The sequence below is a fragment of the Ranitomeya variabilis genome, chromosome 1 (genome assembly GCF_051348905.1).
Source record: "Ranitomeya variabilis isolate aRanVar5 chromosome 1, aRanVar5.hap1, whole genome shotgun sequence".
NCBI classification, from domain to species: Eukaryota; Metazoa; Chordata; class Amphibia; order Anura; family Dendrobatidae; genus Ranitomeya; species Ranitomeya variabilis.
The window spans coordinates 207,377,395-207,392,381 of record NC_135232.1 but is presented as its reverse complement, the minus strand read 5'-3'; the positions used below and the strand labels follow the sequence as shown (position 1 = coordinate 207,392,381).

The window sequence follows — 14,987 nt, the reverse complement described above, 5'->3', positions numbered from 1 at the left end:
TTGTGCTTGTGATTTTAATATTTGTTTCTTTTGTCTCTATTACTAGTGATTTGAAGTGATGTCATACTTTGAGGTGTTCCTTATGAATATGTCCTTGGCCTCGTTAACAACTATCATAAATACCACCCCAGTTGGGGCAATGGGGACCCGCCAATCAATATTACCGTGGAAATGAATGTGTTAATTCCCGTCTGCTACTATGGACATTATTTGTATGAAGGGAGGAATATCCGCAGCATGGATTCGGCGCACAGAGATTGGATCATTGTTTTATTTATGTATCTGTTTATGTGTGTGCCCCTCTCTTTTAATGTATGTGGTTCACTAGTATTAGGTGTGACGGGTCTCCAATCCATCTATGGTGTGACCTGCAGATGGAGGAGCAATCATATGGTTGCTCTGCAACAATCATACTTCTTCCATTGGTGGCTGTGCGTGTCACGCTGCGGTCCGTCATGCCTCAGTGTGAACCAGCGTCTCCGGGGCTCTGGGTTCTCCCTGCGCGTGCGCGCTTGTCTTGACGCTGGGTTTCACTGCCGGGACCTGCCGGACACAGTGCGCATGCGCCGACAGCGCCACTTTAATTGGCCGCCGGGTATCATGTGACCGGGGTCAGGGGCTATTTTAAGGTCCTCTTAGGCACAATACAGTTATCTCCTTGAGGAAGCGGCTCGTTGCGGCCGCGAAACGCGCGTCGGGGACCACCTTCCGACTGCCCCCCCACCCTGCCCTCGGTCCTGGTAAGTTTTGCCCCCATGTCAGCCAATCTTATTACTTATGGTGATATTATGGATATTTTTTGCTGCAGCATGGGTGCCTGCTTTTCAGGTTAGGCACACTTGTGCCTTTGTTTGCCTGTGATTAGCGTTTGGCTTACATCTTTTTCCTCCTTTCTCTTTAGGGGGTTGGGCAGGGGTTTTTTGTGCGCTTCCCTCTTTGGTAGTAGCACCTGGGGGGTTGGGGGGTATGGGTTTTTTTTCACAGCATGTTTCAAGCATTCATTTTTGCTCTTGTTTACAAATCTATGATATTTGACATTTTATACGTCTTGTATGACCTTTTTGGAATAAAGTTTGTTGAATGAAATGTTCATCAATGCTCTGTATCTTTCTCCTTGTATCATAATATGTCTTGAGCGGATTCAGTGAGTTCAGGGCCGGCTGGCGTTACACTCGCCAGACCTCGTTTTCTCACATTATGCAGTTGGGATTTCTGTTTTCACATCTCTTATTAAGCAGCAGATATAATCGCCTGCATGCTCTCTGATTAACGATCATTGAACTTTGGCCAATAAATCAATCATGATGTTTTTCATGTTGTAGAAATATAGACTCAGCACATTGGAGCTGGCAGTTAACCTCTTACTCACCAAGCATAGAGATTAAGAGTTGCAGCCATGCCAATAGCAGGTCAAATGCAGTAGGGAACCTCAGACATAACCCTGGAGACCGGGCACTGACGTACATCTCACACATACAACGCCACAGCACTGCCTCCTACGGGAATTACAGACTACTCTATATCTAATGCAGGCACAATACAAAATACCCAAACAATTATGGAGTTCATTGCATCATACATAAGCCAGGCTGTAGTGACAGCAATACTGACTCTGAACTGCTATCAGAATATGTCTCACAAATGAAGCCTCAGCTCCATTCCAGGCACGGAAAATTAACTTTAAGATTACATAATACCTACATGAATGATGCTTTGATGGTAGTGTATCTGTAGTGGCTTTCCATAAGGATCAGATTGAATAAAGGCTCATTCAGACGTCAGTTTTTTACATCCATGTTATGTTTGTGTTTTGCATAGATACTGTATAACATGTACTCATTCATTGTCTATGGCGCTGTTCACATGTCCGTATTTTTTTGTGGACCAAGTGGTCTGCACCAAAACACAGAGTTAAAGGGGTATTCTCATCTCCAAGAGCTTATTGTAATAATATCAGCAAATACCTCCAATTAGAGATGTAGTATAGTTCTAAGTCGCTATGTCGCTCACCCCATGTGTAGGGAATTGCAGTAACTTAAGTATCCATGGTTATGACTACTTACAGCTAACTAACTTTCACTATATAAGTGGTCGTAACCATGGAAACTTAAGATACTGCAATGCCGTGCACATAGGGTAAGTGACATAGCGAATCTGAAGAACTATACTACTTTTCTAATTGGAGGTATTAGCTAATATATTATTACGCCTACTACATATTGGGATAGGAACTTGGAGATGGAAATGCCCCTTTAAGTCTGATTTTGATCCAAGTCACAGATCACGCTCGTCACTGAAAGTCTATGGGTTAGTTAAAAAAAAAAGTCAGATGGAATCTGTGTAAGGTGTGATTTTCATGTTTGTTTGATAAGAGACTTGATAAAACTTAAAGGGAACCTATCACCAGAAAAAAAAAGCTATTAAACTGCAGATATAGGTTAATCTACAGGTTAATAACGTTATTAACCTTCTTGTCACCCGCCCTTAGCCGAACACTGGCGGGAGAAAATGAATTTTATTCCCCCCAGCAGCGTTCGGCTTCTAATTGTGGGGGGAGGAACCGGCGCAGGTTCAGTCACTGCTCGGTATACAGAGGGGCAGCTGTAACCGTGCCCCGGCCCTGACTGACAGTCGGCCACAATGTAGAGCCAGGGTTAGTCAGAGCCAGGGGCGCTGTTACAGTGGCCGCTCTGTATACTCAGGGCGTGACTGAACCCACGCCACCCCCATGACTGAAACCAGAACCGGAATAAAGTTCATTTTCTTCCGGCAGCGTTCAACTAAGCGTGGGCGCCGGGCAGGTTAGTAGATTAACCCAATATCTGCATGTTAATAGTGTTTTTTTCTGGTGAAAGGTTCCCTTTAACCCCTAGAGCTTTTTTTGTTTTTTCGTTTTTCGCTCCCATTCTTTCCAGAGCCATAACTTTTTTACTTTTCTGTCAATATGGCCATGTGAGGGCTTATTTTTTGCAAGACAAGTTGTACTTTTGAACAATACCATGTCGTATAACAGAAAATGGGAAAAAAATTCCACGTGCGATGAAATTGCAATAAAGTGCAATCACACACGTTCTTGGCTTTTTTGCTAGGTTCACTAACTGCTAAAATTGACCTGCCATTATGATTTTCCAGGTCATTACAAGTTCATAGACACGAAACATGTCTAGGTTCTCTTTTATTTAAGTGGTAAAAAAAAATTCAAAAGTTTTCTAAAAAAAAAATAAAATTGCGCAATTTTCCAATACCCGTAGCGTCTCCATTTTTTGTGATCTGGTGTCGGGTGATGGCTTATTTTTTGCGGGCTGAGCTGAAGTTTTTAATTATTCCATTTTGATGCAGATATGTTCTTTTGATCAACCGTTATTGCATTTTAATGCAATGTCGCGGCGACCAAAAAACCTTAATTTTGGCATTTGATTTTTTACTCACTACGCCGTTCAGCGATCAGGTTAATCCTTTTTTTATTGATAGATCGGGCTATTCTGAATGCGGTGACACCAAATATGTGTAGGTTTGATTTTTTTTATTATTATTATTTTGAATGGGGCGAAAGGGGGGTGATTTGAACTTTTATTTTTTTTTTATTTTTTTAGATTTTTAAACACTTTTTTTCACATTTTGGCATGCTTCAATAGCTCCATGGGAAGCTAGAAGCTGGCACAACTAGATCGCCTCTGCTACATAGAGGTGATGCACAGATCACCTTTATGCAGCAGAATTACAGGCTTGCTATGAGCGCCGACCACAGGGTGGCGCTCATAGCAATCTGCCATCAACAACCATACAGGTGTCGAGGAGATCTCTGGTTGTGATGGCAACGCACTGATAACCCCCGATCACGTGACAGTGGTCAGCGGTGCGCATACTTCTGGCCGTGCGGCCGACAGCGCTTGTTAAATGCCGCTGTCAGAGTTTGACAGCGGCATTTAACTAGTTAATGGGCGCGGGTGGATCGCGATTCCGCTGGCGCCCATTGCGGGCACATGCCAGCTGTTGAAAACAGCGGCTTTGAGGTGGGCTCATCGCCGCAGCGCACCTCAAAGCGGGGGATACTGCCAGCTGATGTACTATTCTGTCAGCTGGCAGAAAGCGGTTAACATACTCAAAAAAAGAAAATGCTGAAACTGAAAAAAATCTCAGGCAAGCTGACATACTGACCAAACACTGATGCAAATAGCTCAATAGAAAAATCAGTGTCTGAATGAGGCCTAACTATCGCCCCCACCCTTCTTCCTCAGTTATAGGCCTCATTCAGATGTGCTATCGGTGGTTGTCACGGATAGCAATCGCATCTGTGATAGTCTATAGGGTCATTCACATGTCCATGAATGGACCATAGACTTTGATCTGCCAAAAATCGTGGAGAAGTGTCCATTTGTGATCTAAGGGCTCATTTCCACATGTGAGGCACACGTCCGTATCTCGCATGTGGAAACCAAGCTGTGGCGCCGGCACTCCAGAGCGGAGCGTGCGGCCGCATAGGAACACATGGAGCTGCACAGCTCCGCTCCAAAGTGCCGGCGCCAGAGCTTGGTTTCCACATGCGAGATACGGACGTGTGCCTCGCATGTGGAAATGAGCCCTAAGTGTGAGACTAAAATCAGCAATGCAAGTCTGTAGGGATGTGAAAAAAATCACACAGCACTCTGATAACGTATGATTGCAGTCCAATTTTCATGGACTGTCAGAAAGAAGGTGGAGAAACTTTTTTTTCTCCATTTAAGAGAACTAATGGCACTCAGACCAGACTCTTATAAGAGTCTGATCAAAATAAATGGTCAGATTGGTGTGAATGAGTCAGTAGCCTGAAGTGCCCTCATTTGTTAGTCACTTTTCATTTGGTTCAAGTTGCATGTAAAATGTTGGCAAATTTCTTCATAAATTTGTGACATTTGTTTTGTTACTCTTATGCCAACTCCTTATTAAATATATCTTTAAATGTTGGCATTACAATATGATGCTGCTTTTCAGCATTGCATAGATGTTTGATCATTCAGAAGAGACGAACAGTGCAAATTGAGAGGATCGTGTCATAGGAAAAACAAAGTTACGGAACTGAACCATACGGCAATACTGGTGTTGATTTTGACTTATATGTATTGGGGTGTCCAGACTCCTCCCATATGAAAGATGTAGAATTACGGAAAATGGGGTATGCCGGATTTCAACATGACCAATCCTTTCTTCTCATGAAAGTTAAATTAGCGGCAGAGAGGTATAGAAGCATATCATTCACCTGTCTAAACTGAGAAGACATGCACTCTGTGCCTATATCAGGAGTAACGGCTGATGGATAAACGAGCCTGTGCCCAACCGATACCTATGGCATATGGCAATCGGTGGTCCACCTTGTGGACAATTTTTTTCTTTTAGTTAAACAGCACCATTTTTTTCATATTGGACTTAACACACAGTGTAATGAAATAAAATGCTTTTTTTTTTTAACTCTTTTTTTTTTTTGCAGTGATATTAGTTAATGTATTTGGCACCTAATGAGTTAACTTTTTTAAGTCCAAGAAAGAGTTATCAGAGCGTCCACCTGGGGCATGTACTTCTTCACCCTGTATGATGCTGACCAATCATAAGCAGGCAGCAACACTCAAATGACAGCACATGCCCTCACTATAGCTTAAAGGGGTATTCCTATCTCCAAGATCATATCCCAATATGTAGTGGGTGTAATAATATTAGGTATCCATGATTACCACCATTAACTGTCACTATATGAGTGGTCATAATGTGGAAACCCTTATGAAACCCTTACATGAGGTAGGCAACATAGCGAATCTGGAAAACTATACATATATATATAAATTTCTAATTGGATATATTTGCTAATATTATTATACTACAAATTGGGATATGATCTTGGAGATGAGAATACCCCTTTAAAGCAAATTTTTCAGTGTATGAAATATATGACAGACAGCTCTGATCTCCTGGTCTAACCTCCTGCCCTGCCTACAAGTGTGCAAAGATATTATACAGTCACCATGTGACAAGTGGACCTGTGTAACTTCGAATGCCAGGGCTGAATTTTAGTCCTAGTCCGGCCCTGCATACCAGGAAAGATCTTTGAACAAATTATTAACCCCTTAGTGACAGAGCCAATTTGGTACTTAATGACCGAGCCAATTTTTACAATTCTGACCAGTGTCACTTTATGAGGTTATAACTCTGGAACGCTTTATCGGATCCCGCTGATTCTGAGATTGTTTTTTCGTGACATGTTGTACTTCAAGTTAGTGGTAACATTTCTTCGATATTACTTGCGATTATTTATGAAAAAAATGGAAATATGGCGAAAATTTTTAAAATTTTGCAATTTTCAAACTTTGTATTTTTATGCCCTTAAATCAGAGAGATATGTCACAAAAAATAGTTAATAAATAACATTTCTCACATGTCTACTTTACATCAGCACAATTTTGGAAACAATTTTTTTTTTTGTTAGGGAGTTATAAGGGTTAAAAGTTGACCAGCAATTTCTCATTTTTACAACACCATGTTTTTTTTAGGGACCACATCACCTTTGAAGTGATTTTGAGGGGTCTATATGATAGAAAATAACCAAGTGTGACACCATTCTAAAAACTGCACCCCTCAAGCTGCTCAAAACCACATTCAAGAAGTTTATTAACCCTTTACGTACTTCACAGGAACTAAAACAATGTGGAAGAAAAAAATTAACATTTTACTTTTTTTTGCAAACATTTTAATTCAGAACCATTTTTTTTAATTTTCACAAGTGTAAAAACAGAAATTTAACCACAAATTTTGTTGTGCAATTTTTCCTGAGCACGCCGATACCCCATATGTGGAGGTAAACCACTGTTTGGGCGCACCGCAGAGCTTGGAAGAGAAGGAGCACCGTTTGACTGTTTCAATGCAGAATTGGCTGGAATTGAGATCGGATGCCATGTCGCGTTTGGAGAGCCCCTAATGTGCCTAAACAGTGGAAACCCCCCACAAGTGACACCATTTTGGAAACTAGACCCCCCAAGGAACTTATCTAGATGTGTGGTGAGCACTTTGAACCCCCAAGTGCTTCACAGAAGTTTATAACGTAGAGCCGTGAAAATAAAAAATCGCATTTGTTTTCACAAAAATGATTTTTTCGCCCACAAATTCTTATTTTCACAAGGGTAACAGGAGAAATTAGACCACAAAAGTTGTTGTGCAATTTCTCCTGAGTACGTCGATACCCCATATGTGGAGGTAAACCACTGTTTGGGCGCACCGCAGAGCTTGGAAGTGAAGGAGCACCGTTTGACTTTTTCAATGCAGAATTGGCTGGAATTGAGATCGGATGCCATGTCGCGTTTGGAGAGTCCCTGATGTGCCTAAACAGTGGAAACCCCCCACAAGTGATACCATTTTGGAAACTAGACCCCCCAAGGAACTTATCTAGATGTGTGGTGAGCACTTTGAACCCCCAAGTGCTTCACAGAAGTTTATAACGTAGAGCCGTGAAAATAAAAAATCTCATTTTTTCTACAAAAATGATCTTTTTGCCCCAAAATTTTTATTTTCACAAGGGTAACAGGAGAAATTAGACCACAAAAGTTGTTGTGCAATTTCTCCTGAGTACGTCGATACCCCATATGTGGAGGTAAACCACTGTTTGGGCGCACCGCAGAGCTTGGAAGTGAAGGAGCACCGTTTGACTTTTTCAATGCAGAATTGGCTGGAATTGAGATCGGATGCCATGTCGCGTTTGGAGAGTCCCTGATGTGCCTAAACAGTGGAAACCCCCCACAAGTGATACCATTTTGGAAACTAGACCCCCCAAGGAACTTATCTAGATGTGTGGTGAGCACTTTGAACCCCCAAGTGCTTCACAGAAGTTTATAACGTAGAGCCGTGAAAATAAAAAATCTCATTTTTTCTACAAAAATGATCTTTTTGCCCCCAAATTTTTATTTTCACAAGGGTAACAGGAGAAATTAGACCACAAAAGTTGTTGTGCAATTTCTCCTGAGTACGTCGATACCCCATATATGGGGGTAAACCACTGTTTGGGCGCACCGCAGAGCTTGGAAGAGAAGGAGTGTCGTTTTACTTTTTCAATGTAGAATTGGCTGGAATTGAGATCGGACGCCATGTCACGTTTGGAGAGCCGCTGATGTGCCTAAACAGTAGAGACCCCCCACATATGACACCATTTTGGAAACTAGACCCCTTAAGGAACTTATCTAGATGTGTGGTGAGCACTTTAAACCCCCAGGTGCTTCACAGAAGTTTATAACGTAGAGCCGTGAAAATAAAAAAATCGCATTTTTTCTACAAAAATGATCTTTTTGCCTCCAAATTTTTATTTTACCAAGGGTAACAGGAGAAAATGGACCCCAGAAGCTGTTGTACAATTTGTCTTGAGTACGCCGACACCCCATATGTGGGGGTAAACCACTGTTTGGGCGCATGGCTGAGCTCGGAAGCAAAGGAGCGCCATTTGACTTTTCAATGCAAAATTGACTGGAATTGAGATCGGACGCCATGTCGCGTTTGGAGAGCCCCTGATGTGCCTAAACAGCAGAAACCCCCCAAAAGTGACCCCATTTTGGAAACTAGACCCCCCATGGAACTTATCTAGATGTGTAGTGAGAACTTTGAATGCCCAAGTGCATCACAGAAGTTTATAATGCAGAGTCGTGAAAATAAAAAATATATATTTTTTAACAATAAAGATTTTTTAGCCCCCAAGTTTTTATTTTCACAAGGGTAACAAGAGAAATTGGACCCCAAAAGTTGTTGTCCAATTTGTCCTGAGTATGCTGGTACCCCATATGTGGGGGTAAACCACTGTTTGGGCGCATGGCAGAGCTCGGAAGGGAAGGAGTGCCATTTTGGAATGCAGACTTTGATAGAATTGTCTGCGGGCGTTATGTTGCCTTTGCAGACCCCTAATGTACCTAAACAGTAGAAACCCCCAACAAGTGACCCCATTTTGGAAAATAGACCCCCCAAGGAACTTATCTAGATATGTGGTGAGAACTTTGAATGCCCAAGTGCTTCACAGAAGTTTATAATGCAGAGTAGTGAAAATAAAAAATATTTTTTTTCCCACAAAAAAGATTTTTTTAGCCCCCAAATTTTTATTTTCACAAGGGTAACAAGAGAAATTGGACCCCAAAAGTTGTTGTCCAATTTGTCCTGAGTATGCTGGTACCCCATATGTGGGGGTAAACCACTGTTTGGGCGCACGGCAGAGCTCGGAAGGGAAGGAGCGCCATTTTGCAATGCAGACTTTGATAGAATTGTCTGCGGGCGTTATGTTGCGTTTGCAGACCCCTAATGTACCTAAACAGTAGAAACCCCCACAAGTGACCAAATTTTGGAAACTAGACCCCCTAAGGAACTTATCTAGATATGTGGTGAGAACTTTGAAAGCTCAAGTGCTTCACAGAAATTTATAATGCAGAGTAGTGAAAATAAAAAAATATATTTTTTTCCAACAAAAAAGATTTTTAGCCCCCAAGTTTTTATTTTCACAAGGGTAACAGGAGAAATTGGACCCCAAAAGTTGTTGTCCAATTTATCCCGAGTACGCTGATGCCCCATATGTGGGGGTAAACCACTGTTTGGGCGCACGGCAGAGCTCAGAAGGGAGGGAGTACCATTTGACTTTTTTAGCGCAAAATTGGCTGTCGTGTTTGGAGACCCCCTGATGTACCTAAACAGTGGAAACCCCCCAATTCTAACTCCAACCCTAACCCCAACACAGCCCTAACCCTAATCTCAACCCGATCCATAATCCTAATCACAACCCTAACGATAATCACAACCCTAACCCCAAAACAGCCCTAATCTCAACCCTAACCATAACCCTAATCAAAACCCTAAATCCAACACACCCCTAACCCTAATCCCAACCCTAACCCTAATCCCAACCCTAATCCCAAACGTAACACTAATCCCAACCCTAATCCAAACCCTAACCCTAATCCCAACTCTAACCCTAACTTTAGCCCCAACCCTAACTTTAGCCCCAACCCTAACCATAACTTTAGCCCCCGTCGTCACAAAAAAAGTTCAATGTAACCTTTTTTTTGTACGTCGCGTCCGCCATTTCCGCGGATGCGTGGCCGTAACTCTGCCCCCTCCTCCCCAGGACATAGACTGGGCAGCGGATGCGTTGAAAAACTGCATCCGCTGCCCACGTTGTGCACAATTTTCACAACGTGCGTCGGTACATCGGGCCGACGCATTGCGACCGCCCCGTACCGACGCAAGTGTGAAAGAAGCCTTAGGCTACTTTCAGACATAGCGCATTTTTGAGCGCTATTTTGCGGGCGCTTTTCAAAAATGCGCAATGTCATTTTCGTCTGCCGGCAAAGTGAATGAGAAATTCACTTTGCCGTTCAGACACACCGCAAAAAAACGCGGCGCTTTTGTCTGCAAACACGCCGGCGTAAAAAGAATTGACATGTCAATTCTTTACGCAGCGGCGTGTCTGCGTATCCCCCTAGGGCCCCATATTACCTTCCACACACAGCGCCTTTGTCCTGGGTGTCGGCGTCTTTGTACGGAGGGGTTGACACCCAGGACCGGACGTGACGTCGGACAGGAAGAGGGAAGCCCCCGCCCCCCAGTGAAGCAGCATGGAGTCCTTCTGTGTGTGTGTGTGTGCGTGTGTGTGCGTGTGTGTGCGTGTGTGTGTCCCCATGCGACGCTAGTGCCACCATTGTGCTAAGTCGCCGTATGGGACTACTACTCCCATCCGGTATTAGGATGGGAGAGTTGTCCCTGTGTCCGGCGACTTAGCACAATTGTAAAGTTACACAAAACACCTACACACAATACACATACATGACACACAGTACATACAACATATAACACAGAGTATATACTCACCAACAGCACACTTGTAGGCGAAGCCCTCGATCCTCCAGGAAAAAATCCAAAAATAATAAACCAAATTCATACTCCCTGTCCGCAGAATCCATAAAACGAGTGTCCCACGCCGATCGGCTGCTCTCCGGCGATACACTGCCAGGAGCGAAGCTCCTAGCAGTGTATCGCGTACTGTTCCGGAGTTCAATGACTCCGGCGTCTCGGTTAACAGCAGTACAGCTGCGTTGAACTTTCCCACGCAGCACTGCCGTTAAGCGAGAGTGCCGGGGTCAATGACCGCCGGTAAACTCGCTCGCGCATGCGCAGTGACACACCGACAGGAACTATGGCTCCTGTCAGTGTGTTGCTGCAGCCGTGGAGAGCAGACATATCTCTGGATGTGTCTGTTCTCCATGGAAAATCTTGATACGTGGCACTTAAATATGTGGCAATTAAATACGTGACACGTGGCACTTATACGTGATACGTGTCACTTAAATACGTGGCACTGAAATACGTGATACGTGGCACTTTGATACGTGGCACGTGTCACTTAAATACGTGGCACGTGGCACTGAAAGATGTGGCACGTGGCACTTTGATACGTGGCACGTGGCACTTTGATACGTGGCACGTGGCACTGAAATATGTGGCACGTGGCACTTTGATACGTGGCACGTGGCACTTTGATACGTGGCACGTGGCACTTTGATACGTGGCACGTGGCACTTTGATACGTGGCACGTGGCACTTTGATACGTGGCACGTGTCACTTAAATACGTGGCACGTGGCACTGAAATATGTGGCACGTGGCACTTTGATACGTGGCACGTGTCTCTTAAATACGTGGCACGTGGCACTGAAAGATGTGGCACGTGGCACTTTGATACGTGGCACGTGGCACTTTGATACGTGGCACGTGGCACTGAAATATGTGGCACGTGGCACTTTGATACGTGGCACGTGGCACTTTGATACGTGGCACGTGGCACTTTGATACGTGGCACTGAAATATGTGGCACGTGGCACTTTGATACGTGGCACGTGGCACTGAAATACGTGGCACGTGGCACTGAAATATGTGGGACACGTCGCACAAAAAAGTTACATGTAGTTTTTTTTGTGTCGACGGTCCGCCGAAGCACGACGCATCCGTCGCACGACGGATGCGACATGTGGCAATCCGTCGCAATGCGTCGCTAATGCAAGCCAATGGAGAAAAAACGCATCCTGCAAGCACTTTTGCAGGATGCGTTTTTTCTCCAACGACGCATTGCGACGGAAGCCAAAAAACGCTAGTGTGAAAGTAGCCTAACCCTAACCCTAGCCCTAACCCTAAATTTAGCCCCAACCCTAACCCTAACTCTAACCCTAACCCTAACTCTAACCCTAACCCTAACCCTAACTTTAGCCCCAACTTGTCTTCTCCTGCCGGCCGGCAGATGGCAGCAGATGGCGGGCGCACTGCGCATGCGCCCGCCATGATGAAAAAGCCGGCCGGCAGGAGAAGACAGAAGAGGACCCAGGGACCCCGGGTGAGTATGATAGGGTCCCCGAATCCCCCTATTTCTCTGTCCTCTGATGTGCGATCACATCAGAGGACAGAGAAATAACTGATCGCTTTTTTTTTTTTTTTTTTTTTGCGGTCGCCGGTAAACTGTTAATTACCGGCGATCGCAAAGCAGGGGTCGGTGCAAATCGACCCCGATCATGTTCTTTGGGGTCTCGGCTACCCCCGGCAGCCGAGACCCCAAAGAACATCCGGGTGCCGGGCGGCGGGCGCACTGCGCGTGCGCCCGCCATTTTTTCCCGGAAAAAAGATGGCGGCGCCCATGGGGAGACACGAGGAGCACCGGGGGAGGTAGGTAAGTATTGGGGGGCTATTGGGGGCCATCGGGGACCACATTTCTCTGTCCTCCGATGTGCGATCACATCGGAGGACAGAGAAATTAAACGGCAAATCGCGTTTTTTTTTTTTTTGTTGCGACCGCCGGTAAACGGTTAATTACCGGCGATCGCAACTCGGGGGTCGGTAAAAACCCCCCGAATCATGTTCTCTGGGGTCTCGGCTACCCTCGGCAACCGAGACCCCAGAGAAAATCCGACTCTGGGGGGCGCTATTCACTTTTTCCACAGCGCCGTTAATTAACGGCGCTGTGGTTTAAGTACCCTTAGCGGCCGCCGTTAAAAGGCGTATCGGCGGTCGTTAAGGGGTTAAACAACATGTATGTAAGTACCTGGATAAGAATGAAGTGATTAACCAGAGTCAGCATGGGTTTGTAACTAATAAGTCATGTCAGACTAACTTAATTTCCTTCTATGTTGTGAATTTACCTTTTGGCTCCCTCTAGTGGCTACTAGTGATTTTACTCTGGGTATGTCTATCATCCCTTGTATGCTCACCTGGGTCGTTAGGTCAGGGGTGTTGCTATATAAGCTCCCTGGACCTTCAGTTCAATGCCTGGCAACGTTGATATCAGAGCTAATCTGTAGTGCTCTTGTCTACTGATCCTGGTTCCTGCGTGATTAAGCTAAGTCCGCTTTCTTGCTTTTTGCTATTTGTTTTTGTTTGCATTTTTGTTCAGCTTGTTCATTATCTGTATCCTTTCCTTGCTGGAAGCTCTAGGGAGGCTGGAGTTCTCCCCCCGGGCCGTTAGACGGTTCGGGGGTTCTTGAATCTCCAGTGTGGAATTTTGTTAGGGTTTTTGTTGACCATATAAGTTATCTTACTACATTCTGCTATTAGTAAGCGGGCCTCTCTTTGCTAAACCTAGTTCATCTCTGTGTTTGTCATTTCCTCTTACCTCACCGTTATTATTTGTGGGGGGCTTGTATCCTACTTTTGGGGTCTATTCTCTGGAGGCAAGAGAGGTCTTTGTTTTCCTCTTCTAGGGGTAGTTAGTCCTCCGGCTGGCGCGAGACATCTAGCGACCAACGTAGGCATGTTCCCCGGCTACTTCTAGTGTTGGCGTTAGGAGTAGATATATGGTCAACCCAGTTACCACTGCCCTATGAGCTGGATTTTTGTACTTCGCAGACTTGCTGATATCTCTGAGACCCTCGCCATTGGGGTCATAACACTTCTATGACAGAATCACTGACTGGGTGGATCAGGGAAATGCTGTAGATACAGTGTATCTTGACTTCAGCAAAGCATTTGACAAAGTATCTCACACAATCCTTATTGAAAAAATGACTAAGTATGGAATGGACAAGGCAACTGTTAGGTGGATTCATAACCGGCTTAGTGATCGGACCCAAAGAGTGGTCGTAAATGTCTGCACATCCAGTTGGAAGAATGTCTCAAGTGGGGTACCATAGGGCTCTGTCCTGGGGTCCTGTATTGTTCAACATCTTTATCAATGATTTAGATGAAGGAATTGAGGGTACGCTGATTAAATTTGCTGATGACACAAAGCTAGGAGGGATAGCGAATTCTAGAGAAGAGAGAAAGGATTCAAAAAGATATAAATAAACTGGAGCAGTGGGCAGTAACTAACAGAATGGTTTTTAACAAGGAAATTGCAAAGTACTACATCTGGGCAATAAAAATGAAAAAAGCATATACAGAATGGGCGGAATAGGGCTAAGCGACAGCTCATGTGAAAAAGACTTGGGTATACTAATAGATCAAAAACTGAACATGAGTCTACAGTGTGATGCAGCAGCAAAAAAGGCAAATGCAATTCTAGGATGTATTAACAGAAGCATACCGTCTAGATAATGCAAAGTCATCATTGCCCTCTACTCCTCTTTGGTTAGACCTCATCTGGAATACTATGTCCAGTTTTGGTCACCACATTTTAAAAATGACATCAACAAACTGGAGCAAGTTCAGAGGAGAGCGACCAGAAGGGTGACCGGTCTGCAAACCATGTCCTATGAGGAACGGTTACAGGATTTGCGAATGTTTAGCTTGCATAAAAGACAGAGTAGACTTAATAGCAGTCTACAAATATCTCAAGGGCTGTCACATTGTAGAAGGATCATCCTTATACTCATTTGCACAAGGAAAGACTAGAAGCAATGTGATGAAACTGAATGGGAGGAGACACGGATTAGATATTAGAAAAAACTTTTTGACAGGGTGATCAGTGAGTGGAACAGGCTGCCACGAGAGGTGGCAAGTTCTCCTTCCATGGAAGTTTTCAAA

At 44.3% G+C, this 14,987-nt stretch overlaps 1 protein-coding gene and 1 long non-coding RNA gene across 3 annotated transcripts in view; one reads left to right on the top strand and one right to left on the bottom strand.

The window, feature by feature from the left end:
* LOC143809150 (uncharacterized) overlaps nt 1-933 on the top strand; it is a 49,196-nt gene extending 48,263 nt beyond the window's left edge. Inside the window, exon 3 of the long non-coding RNA XR_013222105.1 lies at nt 47-933. This is a non-coding gene — a long non-coding RNA (uncharacterized LOC143809150). The remainder of the gene's footprint in view (nt 1-46) is intronic.
* The window catches only part of KSR2 (kinase suppressor of ras 2), a 788,417-nt gene that overhangs the window by 693,070 nt on the left and 80,360 nt on the right, over nt 1-14,987 (bottom strand). The gene's annotated exons all lie outside the window — the stretch shown is intronic.